The sequence below is a fragment of the Pongo abelii genome, chromosome 1 (genome assembly GCF_028885655.2).
Source record: "Pongo abelii isolate AG06213 chromosome 1, NHGRI_mPonAbe1-v2.0_pri, whole genome shotgun sequence".
Lineage (NCBI taxonomy): Eukaryota > Metazoa > Chordata > Mammalia > Primates > Hominidae > Pongo > Pongo abelii.
The window spans coordinates 194,388,863-194,402,521 of NC_071985.2; the positions used below are offsets into that span (position 1 = coordinate 194,388,863).

At 42.0% G+C, this 13,659-nt stretch overlaps 1 protein-coding gene and 1 non-coding gene across 4 annotated transcripts in view; one reads left to right on the plus strand and one right to left on the minus strand.

Annotated features, from left to right (window-relative positions):
* The window catches only part of MACF1 (microtubule actin crosslinking factor 1), a 401,556-nt gene that overhangs the window by 362,809 nt on the left and 25,088 nt on the right, over positions 1–13,659 (minus strand). The window lies entirely within an intron of this gene.
* On the plus strand, positions 1,571–1,674 carry LOC112131015 (U6 spliceosomal RNA). The gene has a single exon (XR_002913172.1). It is a non-coding gene; the product is annotated as a U6 spliceosomal RNA (small nuclear RNA).

The window sequence follows — 13,659 nt, forward strand, 5'->3', positions numbered from 1 at the left end:
CTACCTGCCCTACATTTTAGACATAGTTTTTGTTTGTGCTCTTAGTGCTTAAGAGTACTACCAGCTGAGCGCATGGCTCACGCCTGTAATCCCAGCACTTTGGGAGGCTGAGGCAGGTGGATCATGAGGTCAGGAGTTCAAGCCAGCCTGGCCAAGATGGTGAAACCCCATCTCTACTAAAAATACAAAAAATTAGGCAGGCATGGTGGTGGGCACCTGTAATCACAGCTACTCGGGAGGCTGAGGTAGAGAATTGCTTGAACCCAGGAGGCAGAGGTTGTAGTGAGCCGACATCGCGCCACTGTACTCCAGCCTGGGTGACAGAACAAGACTCCATCTCAAAAAAAAAAAAAAAAGAATATTACCAAACACAGAAGTGGCTGTACTGTACAAGTATGTTACATAATCACCTTTCTATAGTTGTTCTGGATCCCTGGTTAAAAAGAAAGTCTGAAATGTGAATTATATATGATACAACTGAGTGGGAGTATGTGCAACACAGGATTTTTTTTTTTACACAAGAGCGCTACAGACACAACCCCACTGCTCCATGGGGTTGTCTTAAGGTAAACAATTTTTGTAACTCTACTTGAGTAGTTCAAATCAGACCATTTTCAAGAGTAGTCTGATCTGGGAATCTTAAAGCAACCCAGACCACAAATCCAAAATTTTCCTGTGACTTAAGGTAAAAGAGGGCCAAATGGAGTTAATCAGGCCTGGGTTCAAAACCCAGTTCAGTCACTTACTAGCTGTGTGACCCTCCGGGAAGTGATTTAGGTTCCTTAAGCCTCAGTTCCCTCATCTGTAAAATCTACGAAGGTTACTGGACTATCATAGGATACCATTTATGACAATTAAATAAGATGGGCCTGGCGCGGTGGCTCACGCCTACAATCCTAGCACTTTGGGAGGCCGAGACGGGCAGACCACCTGAGGTCAGGAGTTCGAGACTAGCCTGGCCAAAATGGCGAAACCCCGTCTCTACTAAAAATATAAAAAGTTAGCCGGGAGTGGTGGCACGAGCCTGTAGTCCCAGCTACTCAGCAGGCCGAGGCACAAGAATCGCTTGAACCCGGGAGGCGAAGTTGTAGTGAGCCGAAATCGCGCCACCGCACTCCAGACCAGCGACAAAGCAAAACTCTGTCTCAAAAAAATAAAAAAATAAACAAAATAAATAAAACAAAATACCCAGCATATAGTAAGGACTCAATATATATTAGCTTCTTCCCTTTTGCTTCCCCACCCCTTTTCATAGAGATAATACAGTTAAGTCCATAATACACATTAGTACCAAATCACATAAAGGAACTGTGATTAAGCATCGTTTTATTTAAATTTTTTTAAAACCCACTTACCTGGTAAGGAGATATGGCTTTAGCTTGAGCAAGTTATCGTTCCTTTCCATGCCTCTTTTCCTTATGGGGAACAAGAGTCAACTAACTTAACATTTCCAATTCATTCATTCAATATTTATTGGAGCAGCTACTTTATACCAGACACTCTTCTAGGTGCTAGGGAAATTAGTTAATACACAAATAAAAACCTCTACTCTTAAGAAGTTTGCATTCTAGTGCTCACTTCAGCAGCACATATACTAAAATTGGAACAATAGAGAGGTTAGGGAGGCCCCTGCACAAGGATGACACACAAATTCGTGAAGTGTTCCACATTTTAAAAAAATAGTTAGAATAAGACCTACTATTTGATAGCACAAAAGGGTGACTATAGTCAATAATAACTTAATTGTACCTTTTAAAATAACTTAGAGTGTAATTAGATTGTTTGCAACACAAAGATAAATGCTTGAGGGGATAGACACCCCATTCTCCATGATGTGCTTATTTCACATTGCACGCCTGTATCAAAACATCTCATGTACTTCATAAATACATACACCTATTATGTACCCACAAAAAATTTAAAAACAAATTTTCAAAAGAAGTTTGCATTGTTGGCTGGGTGTGGTGGCTCACACCTGTAATCCTAGCACTTTGGGAGGCCAAGGCGGGCAGATCACGAGGTCAGGAGTTTGAGACCTGCCTGGCCAACATGGTGAAACCCTGTGTCTACTAAAATACACAAATTAGCCAAGTGTGGTGGTGCACACTTGTAATCCCAGCTACTCGGGAGGCTGAGGCAGGAGAATCTCTTGAACCCAGAAGGCAGAGGTTGCAGTGAGCAGAGACAGCGCCATTGCACTCCAGCCTGGCCAAGAGTGAGACTCAGTCTCAAAAAAAAAAAAGTTTGCATTGTAGTAGAAAGACTCAGACAACAACCAAAATAAACAAAATATGTTACATGATAACAGGGAGTTCCAGGAGTCAGGTGAAGTAGAATTATAACATTCCAAAGGAGAAAGTGAATTTGAGAAACAGAGGTTAAAGTCTTATGCAGTTTTAAAATTCTATGAAATAGAAATGAGAAAATGGTATAAAGAGGCTTTATTGGCCAGGCGCGGTGGCTCATGCCTGTAATCCCAGCACTTTCGGAGGCCAAGACAGGTAGATCACCTGAGATCAGAAGTTCGACACCAGCCTGACCAATATGGAGAAACCCCGTCTCTACTAAAAAATACAAAATTAGCCAAGCATGGTGCCGCATGTCTGTAATCCCAGCTACTCAGGAAGCTGAGGCAGTAGAATCGCTTGAACCTGGGAGGCAGAGGTTGCAGTGAGCCGAGATCGCACCATTGCACTTCTTCGCCTGGGCAACAAGAGCGAAACTCCGTCTCAAAAAAAAAAAAAAAAAAAAAAAAGAGGCTTTATTATATTTTGCACATTACAATTCTCCATCTGATAGCAACACTTTAAACTATGAAATGGACAGAATATATATTTAGTGTACACAAAGCATTCAGTATTTAGAATTTCTCCACTGGAGGGACGGGAAAAGCATTCACTAAAATCAGGAACATAGGAGAAGAGGCAGGTCCAGGAGCAGGGAGGGGGACAACAATGCCCCTTTTGGACATATCAAGTATGCAACATCTGTGGGACAACTACGTGGAAAAAAACATTGTGAAAGGTGCTGGAAGTTGCTGAAAACAATAAGAAATAAAACAACCAGCATTATTTGCAAAGTAGATCAATTCATGAAGTGCATCATATGCATCTCATCAGACACAATCTAGACCTTCAAAGAGATCACAGTACAGCTGGTAAGTTCAAACAAATACACACAAAAAGTAACAACAACAACAACAACAACAAAAAACTAAGAAATGTTATAAGGGAGTTTTGGCTTAAGGAATTACAAGAATTACAATTATAACACTTGTTTGTTTTTTTGGTTGTTTTTTTTTTTTTTTTTTTGAGACAGAGTTTTGCTCTGGTTGCCCAGGCTGGAGTGCAATGGTGCGATCTCGGCTCACCGCAACCTCCGCCTCCCAGGTTCAAGCGATTCTCCTGCCTCAGCCTCCCAAGTAGCTGGGATTACAGGCATGCACCACCACACCAGCTAATCTTGTATTTTTAGTACAAACGGGGTTTCTCCATGTTGGTCCTGCTGGTCTAGAACTCCTGATCTCAGGTGATCTGCCCACCTTGGCCTCCCAAAGTGCTGGGATTACAGGTGTGAGCCACCGTGGCCTATAACACTTGTTATATTTAAAGACCACAATGAAATCATCATTTAGTTTTCCAATTTCTAGAACTTTTATTTATTTAACTTTCCATGTCATCACAAGCCTATTTATTGAAGATATTATACATCTTTATAAGTCAGAAAATAATCAAGAAAAAGAGGAGGAGGAGGAGGAGACAAAAGGATGCTGGAGTTTCGGCTCTGCTATCAGACAATACATATAGGCAAGGCAAAGCGAAGTAACTAACGACAGCAACAAATACTATTTTCTACATTTATTAGCCCCCTTAATACTGCCCCCAAACCTATTTCCTCTTACCACAGCACCTGTGCTACAGCTACACAAGATATTTTGTCTTATGCCTTCACGACCACATATTCATGCCAAGGCCTAGACCATTCCCTCCAATGCCTCACTGCTTTCCAGGTACTTCCCACAAGATAATCAGAGAGAGGAGGCCTGAGAGATGGGCACCTAATGCTCCATCTATCTTTCTCTCCCACAGGGAAAGTAAAGAAAATTTCCAGCCCTTTGGCAGTTCCTCATTCTTCCTAATAAAGGCAGTATTACATGAATACTGTTATTACACTTATTAACAATAAGAACAAGAATGAAAACAAGGATCTAGTCCTCTGAAAGGTATGAGGACCTCAAAGTACCCCACCTACTCTGGTCCCTGTTTTCCATTTGGGAAACTAACCAACAAAGGCTGGGACAAGTGCTACATTCTTCCCCTCTAGAGGTGACTCAGGCCAGGTCAGTTAGCTTCCTTCCAACCCTACACTAACCCATGCTCAAGCTGCAGCTCGCCTTGGCTGCTGCTCTGTCTGTGGTGCTTGTGAGCACACGAATGTTTGTAGTAGGTTTGGAATAAATTTCCTCAAGTTACAAAGATAACTGTACCAGAAGAGCCAAGCCTTCCAGGCACTCTCCCTGTTGGAAACTGGAGCCTCCCACTTCAGTGACAGGTTACCACTAGAGAGCAAGGGTCCTGTTAGGATCCTGCCCCGTATGTATGGATAATATGGCAAAAAGGTCCTGCATGACTAGAAAGGATATCAGAGGGAAATTACCTGGCATCAAAGGGCCACAGGTGGCAGCTCTCTGCCATCTTAGTTGGAGCTGAAGATGATCTTGTCTCTGTTAATCCTCTTCCTCACTGACTACATGTCTTTTTAGGATATCTTCTACTGTGAATATGATAGCTAAATGAGGAGTAATCATCCATTATTTGTTCAGCCGCTTACACATTCTTTATTGTCTTTTGTCATTTGTAATGTGTATTATATACTATAAATCCCTAAGGACAGAGGGTTTATGAACTCTCAGTGTTATATACTATATACTACATTCAAAGAGGCTCTTAACAGAGACATTTTTGCTGATGGTGATAACAATAGTAGAGGAAGTCTGTATACACAAAGGGGCATGCCCTAAAGTCAACCACTCATGGCAATAGGTGAAGCCACAGGCAAGGGACACCCAAGTACACACACACACACACACACACACACACACACACACACCTCTTGCAGGTTGAGAGACAAATTGTACCGGACAAGCCAAACCAGGGAGTGAAACAAGATCAAAGATTCTCCAAATTAGTGGAGACATACTTCCACTCCCCAGTGTGACTCATGGCAAGTTTATCTGATAAGAGTCCAACTTCACAAAACAAGGAGCACAAAACAAGCCACACTGAGGGGAACATGGCAATAAACAACCAAAGATGAGGAATGTGCCAATGGGAAAGAACTACATCAATTCTGAGCTGGCCCTAACACATTAGGAAATATCCTCTACATTGGAATAAAAGTGAAAAAAAATCAAGCAAGTAGAGGACAAAGGGTAACTAATACTCTTTTTAGATATAAAGGTCAGATAAACTCTGAAGGACACTATCACATCTGAAAGGTGGTGGTTATATTGAACCTGTTAAGGTAAGGCAGGTAGGGCTCTGAGTCATGAGAACAAAACTATCTCCTTCATTGCCTGCCTGCCAAAATAAACAAGAAGGAGGCTGGCATTTTCCACAATAGCCCCTCTGTCCAGTCTTGTAAACACCCAGGTCTTCACAAAGCCTAGTACAAATAGAACTGGGTATACTAACTACGTAACCTTCATGGAAAGCAAAGCTCAAAAATGTTTCTAAGCTCAACTGCCCTGGGGAGAGTAGTAAAGCTAACCTGTTAAGACTAATGAAGAAGCTAGGCCTGGAGTTCACTCTCAAACCAACGAATCCTCCACTATCCATGTCAGATAATGAGATAGGGATTAAAGACCACAAGTGAGGAAAGCCTCTCTCTATGTCAAGAGTCAAGATGTCCTGTCCAAAAGTCAAATTATCTCAACAAAAACTTAAGAATTAATTTCTGCGTAGCATTTTGCTAAATGACAGGCAGGAATGCAAAAGTTACATATATGCTTCTTCCCAAAGGAGTAGACAATTTCACTGGGGAGCCAAAATACAAGCCAGCCAGAGAACAATACGTACAAACAATGATAATCAAACTAATGCTACATTTTTAGACAAACTACAAGGACCCCATATCCTTCCCTCAAAACTATGCTGGAAAATTCTGATCCTAGATCAATCTACCTGTCTGCCTTGGAATCTATTACAATCAGGTTGTTGAGTGCTTCTAGGGCTAGAGGGAAAACACACACACATACACACACACACGCGCACACACAAACACACACACACATACACACACCCCTTCTCTCCTTCCTCCTGACTCTCAGCAAATAACTTCACCTCCTACTTCATAGAGAGAATATGAGCATCAGGAGAAATTCCCTCAAGTTCCTACACCTCTAGCCAACCAACTTAATCACCTGCATTCTTACTTTTTAACCCTCTGATCTTTCTAAAAGACACAACTTTTGACTCTAGATTCCACACTCCAACAATTTTTCTCCCCGTCTTTGAATTGTATTATATCTTCCTTCTCTACTGGCTCTTTCAAAACAGCACTTAAAATAAACATGCTCAAGTCTCTCCTGTGTTACAATATATAAACAAAACTCTCCCCACCCTTCTTCACCTGTCTTCTTCCTCTCTCTTCCTTCAAAGTCCAAGTTCCAAAGGTCACTGACTCCTCTTCTGCACTTTCCATTCACTTCCCACAACTCCACTGAAAATGTTCCAGTAGCAGTAACCTTTATTTCGGACATCTATAGTCTTTGCCTTATTTGACCTCTGCATAATCTACACTGTGTGTCACACACTCCTTGAAACTCACTTCTCTCCTGTTCCTCTTACCTTTCTGGCCACTCTCTTTCTGTGGACAATTTCCTTCAGGAGATCCTCTTTCTCTGCTTCTGACACCACTCTCCTGTTGGAGTTCCCCAGAGTTTTTGTCTCAATATACATACACTCCTAAAGCCAGCTCCTTCTCCCCTCATATGGCTGTGGTTTGATAAGCTGATGCCTCTCTCACCCTCTCACCTATCACTCTCCTAAGTTTCATGTTCATTACAACCAACTACCTCCTGGACATCTCTACCTAGCATTCCTCAGAAGCCTCAACCACAATGTAACCTAAATTAAACTCAGTATCTTCTCCTGGACCATCACTGCCACCACTTCACAGAAAATAACCTTCCTCCTCTTATATTCTCTATTTTAGTTCATGACACGACCCACCCACACAAATACTCAAGCCAGAAACCTCCAAGTCATCCTAAGTTCTTCCCTCTCCCCCTCATATACCACATTCAATTAGTCATGAAAACACATGGATGTTACCCCTTCACATTTCTTGATTTGCCTGCTTTATTACATTACTACTTTCACAACCTTAGTTTCACTCCCTGCCTAAATTCCTGTGACAGCTTCCTAACTTGTCCGCCACTAGTCTTTCCTCCTCGTCCCTACCTTCCTTGGTACTGCTGCCAGAAGAAAAGTACTCCTAAAATGTAAATCTAAGCATAGTCTTCCTTGCCTATTTTTATTCAATGGCTCCCAAAAGCCTTTAGGATAAAGTCCAAGCTCTATACAATATGACATACAAAGCCAGTAAACATTTTTGCACTGCCCACTCTCCCTGTCTCATCTCATCTCTCCTTCCCTCACATCCTATGCTCTAACCTTATCAATGCCCAATATTCCCCCTCTCAAGCTTGCTCATCCCCTTACTTCTGTTCATGCTGCCCAGAATGCTCTTTCCCCAAACTTTTTGCTCAGGGTCCCACATCCTTTAGGTAACAGTTCAGGTTTCACTTACTCTTGGATGCCTTCCTGGACACTTTCTCACTCTGGCTATACTGGGTACTCCTCTTCACTACCACAGCACCAGCATTTATCTATATGATAGCCCTCCCTACAATAGACAGTAACTGTCAGTTTGCCAATATGTTTCCTCCATTAAGCAGTAAGATCATAGAGATACAAGGACAATATCTTTGTCTTCTCAGCACGTCACCTACTCCCTGGTTCGTGGTAGACATTCAATAAATACTTATTAATTTATTCATGCGGCTTTCTCTGATTATTCTAAAATTAATATTTCCTCTGTCATCCAGGCTGGAGTGCAATGGCGTGATCACAGCTCACTGTAGCCTCAAACTCCTGGACTCATGATCCTCCTGTCTCAGCCTCCCAAATAGCTGGGACTACTGTGTTTCCATAATGAAGTTTTATGCTCTTTTAGTGTAGGGACTTTTTATACTTCTTATGTATGTGGATTACTTGGCAGGGAATTTCTCTTGAGAGAAGGGGCAAAGGGGCGAGCATATCAGTGCATATGTGATTTTTAGCGTCATGGACTTTGATTTATATTTTTGAATAATTTCTTTTCATATTATGAACACATATTAATGTGGAAAATTGAAAAAATACAAGAAAGTATACAGAGCTTTAGATAATATGCTTTCTGTGGTTGTTGGGCGGGGGGTGTGTAGGGGCAGGGGATGGAGAGGCAAGCTGACCAACAGGTAGATGCTTGGGAAAGAATGGAGTGAGCAAGGATGGGACCTTTTTTTTTTTTTAAGATGGAGTCTCACTCTGTCACCCAGGCTGGAGTACAGTGGCACAATCTGGACTCACTACAACCTCCACCTCCTGGGTTCAAGCGATTCTCTTGCATCAGCCTCCCAAGTAGCTGGGACTACAGGCATGTACCACCATGCCCAGCTAATTTTTGTATTTTTGGTAGAGATGGGGTTTCGCCAAGTTGGCCAGGCTGGTCTCAAATTCCTGACCTCAGGTGATCCACCCATCTCGGCCTCCCAAAGTGCTGGGATTACAGGCGTGAGCCACCGTACCTGGCCAAGGATGGGATCTTTTTTGCTTGCCTGGGATCTGATATCCTCCACTTGCTGTGGCTACCTAAAATTGTGTTATAGTGTAAGTCTGCTTTCATTGGGTACAAGCTTTTATTTTTCTCTGTTCAAAATTGCTTTCTTCTGTATGACCATGTGTCAACCATCAGGAATGTTCCAATTATCAGGGATGATTTGAGTACTCACCTAAGACTAATTAAATAATTGGTCAGTCAGCATCTTTCTTTTAGACAAGAGCATTGCCAGACGTACCACTGGATTTCCTCTTACCATGGCAAATTTCTATAGTGATTTTTATTCAGAACGATAAACACAATTCCTTTGTGTTGATGAAAAGAAAGGGCTTGCTTGAAGTGTTTTTTGGAGTTTATAGTTTTCAACCTGCAGGAACATGTTGGATTGAGACATATAGGAAGTGATTTTTCTGTGCTTTTTAGTCAGTCAACAACCATGAATAAGCTCACTGTGTGCACTATATTCTACTAGTACCTACAAGCAGATACTATGATGGGGAAAGTGGTATTAGGGAGATGGGTGAGCCACTTAGAAGCACTGAAAGAATGATATTGAGATTATGGGTAGGGAGAGGAGGGTCTGGAATGCCAGTAGGAAGAATTTGAGTTTTATGTGATGGGCAGGATTAATGAAGAGGTTATGTAAATGATGGATGACAGTGGAAATCTACTCTCTGGGAAGCCGCATTGTAATTGAGTCATGAGGTTAGATTAAGGGATGATGTTTTTGCTTTTTTTTTTTTGAGATAGGGTCTTGCTCTGTTGCCCAGGCTGGAGTATAGTGGGGTGATGATAGCTCACTGCAGCCTCAAACTCCTGGACTAAAGTGATCCTCCTACTTCAGCCTTCTTAGAAACCAGGACTATGCCCAGCTCTAGGGATGACTGTTAAAGAAGAGAGGGTTGTATTTGAGAACATTTTGGGCAGGTACAGGGAATTAAGTTTAGATACTAACTTGCTAATTCTTTTCTAGAAGATTTGCCTTGAAAAAGAATTACCCCTCATCCCAGGACTTTTCTAGAACAAAGTCCTTTTTTTTGCAACAAAGTCTTGCTCTGTTGTCCAGGCTGGAGTACAGTGGTGTGATCTTGGCTTAATGCAGCCTCCTCTGTCTCCCAGGTTCAAGTAATTCTTGTGCCTCAGCCATCCAAGTAGCTGGCACCACGGGATTGCACCACCATGCCTGACTAATTTTTGTATTTTTAGTAGAGACAGGGTTTCGTCGTGTTGACTGGTCTCGAACTCCTGGCCTCAAGTGATCCGCCTGCCTTGGTCTCCCAAAATGCTGGGATTACATCTTACTTCTTTAATAAAAATCTTTTAAAGATTTTACTATGGCCAGGCACAGTGGCTCATGCCTGTAATCCCAGCACTTTGGGAGGTCGAGGCGGGCAGATCACAAGGTCAGGAGTTTGAGACCAGCCTGGCCAATATGGTGAAACCCCGTCACTATTAAAAAATACAAAAATTAGCTGGGCGTGGTGGCATGCATCTGTAATCCCAGCTACTCAGGAGGCTGAGGCAGGAAAATCACTTGAACCCAGGGGGTAGAGGTTGCAGTGAGCTGAGATCATGCCACTGCACTCCAGCCTGGGCAACAGAGCGAGACTCTGTTTCAAAAAAAAAAAGATTTGAATAATCTGGAAGGGAGAGGGCATTCCTGGAAAAGAGAATGTAAACAAAGGCACAGGACACAGGGTGAAGGGTTGCTAAGGTTGCTAAGACCAGTCCAAATGGAGAAGAGAGCTGTGTTAGGCAGTAACAGTTGGTATAGTTGGGTGTGCAGAGTAGGTCAAATTATGAAAAGCCCTGAAAGAGACAAAGAATCAGAGATTAATTCTTTTACTTCAGAAACTGAGAAGCTCTGGAAGAAAAAAAATTTCATTAGAAGTAACAAACTGATTACTTTCAGAAGATACACACCTGAAATCCCAGCGTTTTGGGAGGCCAGGGCAAGAGGATGGCTTGAAGCTAGTTTGAGACTAGCCTAGAAAACATTGCAAGACCCCGTCTCTCTAAAAAAAATAAAATAATTGCCGGGTGCGGTGGCTCACGCCTGTAATCTCAGCACTTTGGGAGGCCGAGGTGGGCGGATCATGAGGTCAGGAGATCGAGACCATCCTGGCTAACACGGTGAAACCCCCTCTAAAAATACAAAAAATTAGCCGGGCATGTGGCGGGCGCCTGTAGTCCCAGCTACTCGGGAGGCTGAGACAGGAGAATGGCGTGAACCTGGGAGGCGGAGCTTGCAGTGAGCCGAGTTCGCACCACTGCACTCCAGCCTGGGTGACAGAGTGAGACTCCGTCTCCAAAAAAATAAAAAATACAAATAAATAAAATAATTAGCTGGGCATGGTGGCATGCACCTTTAATCCTAGCTACTTGGGAGGCTGAGATGGGAGGATCACTTGAGCCCAGGAGTTTGAGGTTAAAGTGAGCTACACAATGGTACCACCTGCACTCTGGCATGGGTGACCCTGTCTCCAAAAAACTGGAATAAACATTCTTAGCTACCACAAGCCATTTACCAGGCCAGAAAATTAGTAAATGCCACCAATAGAAGCCAGACAAGAGAGGCTTCAACTCCAATCAAAACCATGAGAGTAAAAACAGGAGCTCTAGCATTCCATACAACCTAGTCACAACATGGCTCAATATATAATTATCAGAAGCTGAAAGGGCCAACCTTACTTAGAAAAAGGAGTAAAGACTGGGTGTTTTCAAGAACACTGAGAAAACACAACAGACTCCTTACAATCTATAATTGTTCATTTGTGACTTTTGATCTTGGGATGTTTCTGTTCTCAGATATGCACTCTGAAGTATTCTTTCCACCATGATCTCTTAAACCTGGAATTGGTACTGAAAAATACCAGTATAATAGGCTTAAGCTGGTGCATTTCCCTGGTTTGTATTACGTCACTTGCCAACAAGCCCAAGACAAGGCAGTAGCTCCCATAAGCACTGTTAGCACATGGACACATTTTATTATTTCAACAGCATGAATGTGGCCAAAACTTGTGACTTCCCAGCAGACAGACTTGACTCACTTTCTGAATTAACAGTGTTCATGTCCAGAAGTAGCAATTACTCTTTTGTTCTGGCTAAAAACAATCCACTCCAACTCTAGGACTTTGTTTTAAAAAGGAACTTAAAAACTGAGTGTAGGCCAGGCACGGTGGCTCAAGCCTGTAATCTCAGCACTTTGGGAGGCCAAGGCGGGATGATCACTTGAGGCCAGGGGGTTGAGACCAGCCTGGGCAATATAGTGAGACCTTGTCTCTTCAAAATACTTAAAAATTATCCAGGCATGGTGGCACATGCCTGTTAGTCCCAGCTACTCGGGAGGCTGAGGTGGGAAGATCACTTGAGCCTGAGAGGTGGAGGTTGCAGTGAGCCCTGATCTCACCACACTGCACTCTAGCCTGGGCAACAAAGCAAGACCCTGTCTCAAAAAAAAAAAAAAAAGAACGACATCCACTAAAAAGGATAAATAAGCTCAATCTACATATAACCAAGAGGTTGCTTCAGAGCATCACCTAGGTAAACAATCCCAAATCCTCAGCTCACATTTTCCAATCACTGTGTTCACAAAATTTCATCATTTTGTACTATTTTTTAAATTATTTTTGTTTTTATTTCTTGTATTTTTTGTATTTTATTTTATTTTGTATTATTTTTGTATGAAAATTTCAATGTGACTTACATATCATAAAACTTCTCCCATAATAAGGGGAAAAGAAATTCTCCACAGTTCAGAGATCGGGAAATGTATGTCACTTAAAGTGTGTGACTATACTTCAGAAACTAAAACTAACAACAATAATGATACTAACATATTTAACAATAATTTGTTAAATTAAAGCATTTTCACAATTATCTCACTTAACCCAAGTCATCTACTGTGATTTTAAAACTTTGTTCTGTGATACAATGTGAAACCTTCACCCAGAAATCTGGAGCCTGGCTCTTAGACAGTAATTTTAAGTCTCTATGCCTAAATTTATTCATCTGTGTAATACTATCCTTCAGGATATTATAAAGCTTAAATAAGATATAAATCAACGTTTTTCTAAACATTAAAGGTTCCTTCGGGTAGGAGATAGAAAAAAAAAAAAGGAGAGAAAACAATTAAAAAATAAAATAGGCCGGGCGCAGTGGCTCACGCCTGTAATCCCAGCACTTTGGGAGGCTGAGGCAGGCAGACCACAAGGTCAGGAGTTCAAGACCAGCCTGGCCAACATGGTGAAACCCCACCTCTACTAAAAAAAATACAGAAAAAATTAGCCAGGCATGGTGGCTTGCACCTGTAATCCCAGCTATTCAGGAGGCTGAGGCAGGAGAACTGCTTGAACCTGGGAGGCAGAGGTTGCAGTGAGGCGAGATCGTGCCACTGCACCCCAGCCTGGGTAACAGAGCAAGATTCCACCTCAAAATAAAGTAAAGTAAAATAAAATGAAACATTAAAGGACAAATATATGCCCAGAGCTCATTTATATTCTCATGAATCCCAAGAAATTAGTATTATCATCCCTATTTTAACAGATGAGAAACCCAAAAGATCAGAGAAATCTTTTCCAAGGTCACACAGTAGAAATTAACTGCAAAAACTAGGACTGGAGCCCAAAACAGAAGAAATCCAAAGCATAGTCTTTCTACGATATCAATTTTGTACTTTAAGTAATATGCAGACTCTTCACTTGTAACCCTCTGTGCAGAAAGTTTTATAAGTTATTTTCTGCACTAGGATAAATGAAAATTGGTCCTAACTAGCTT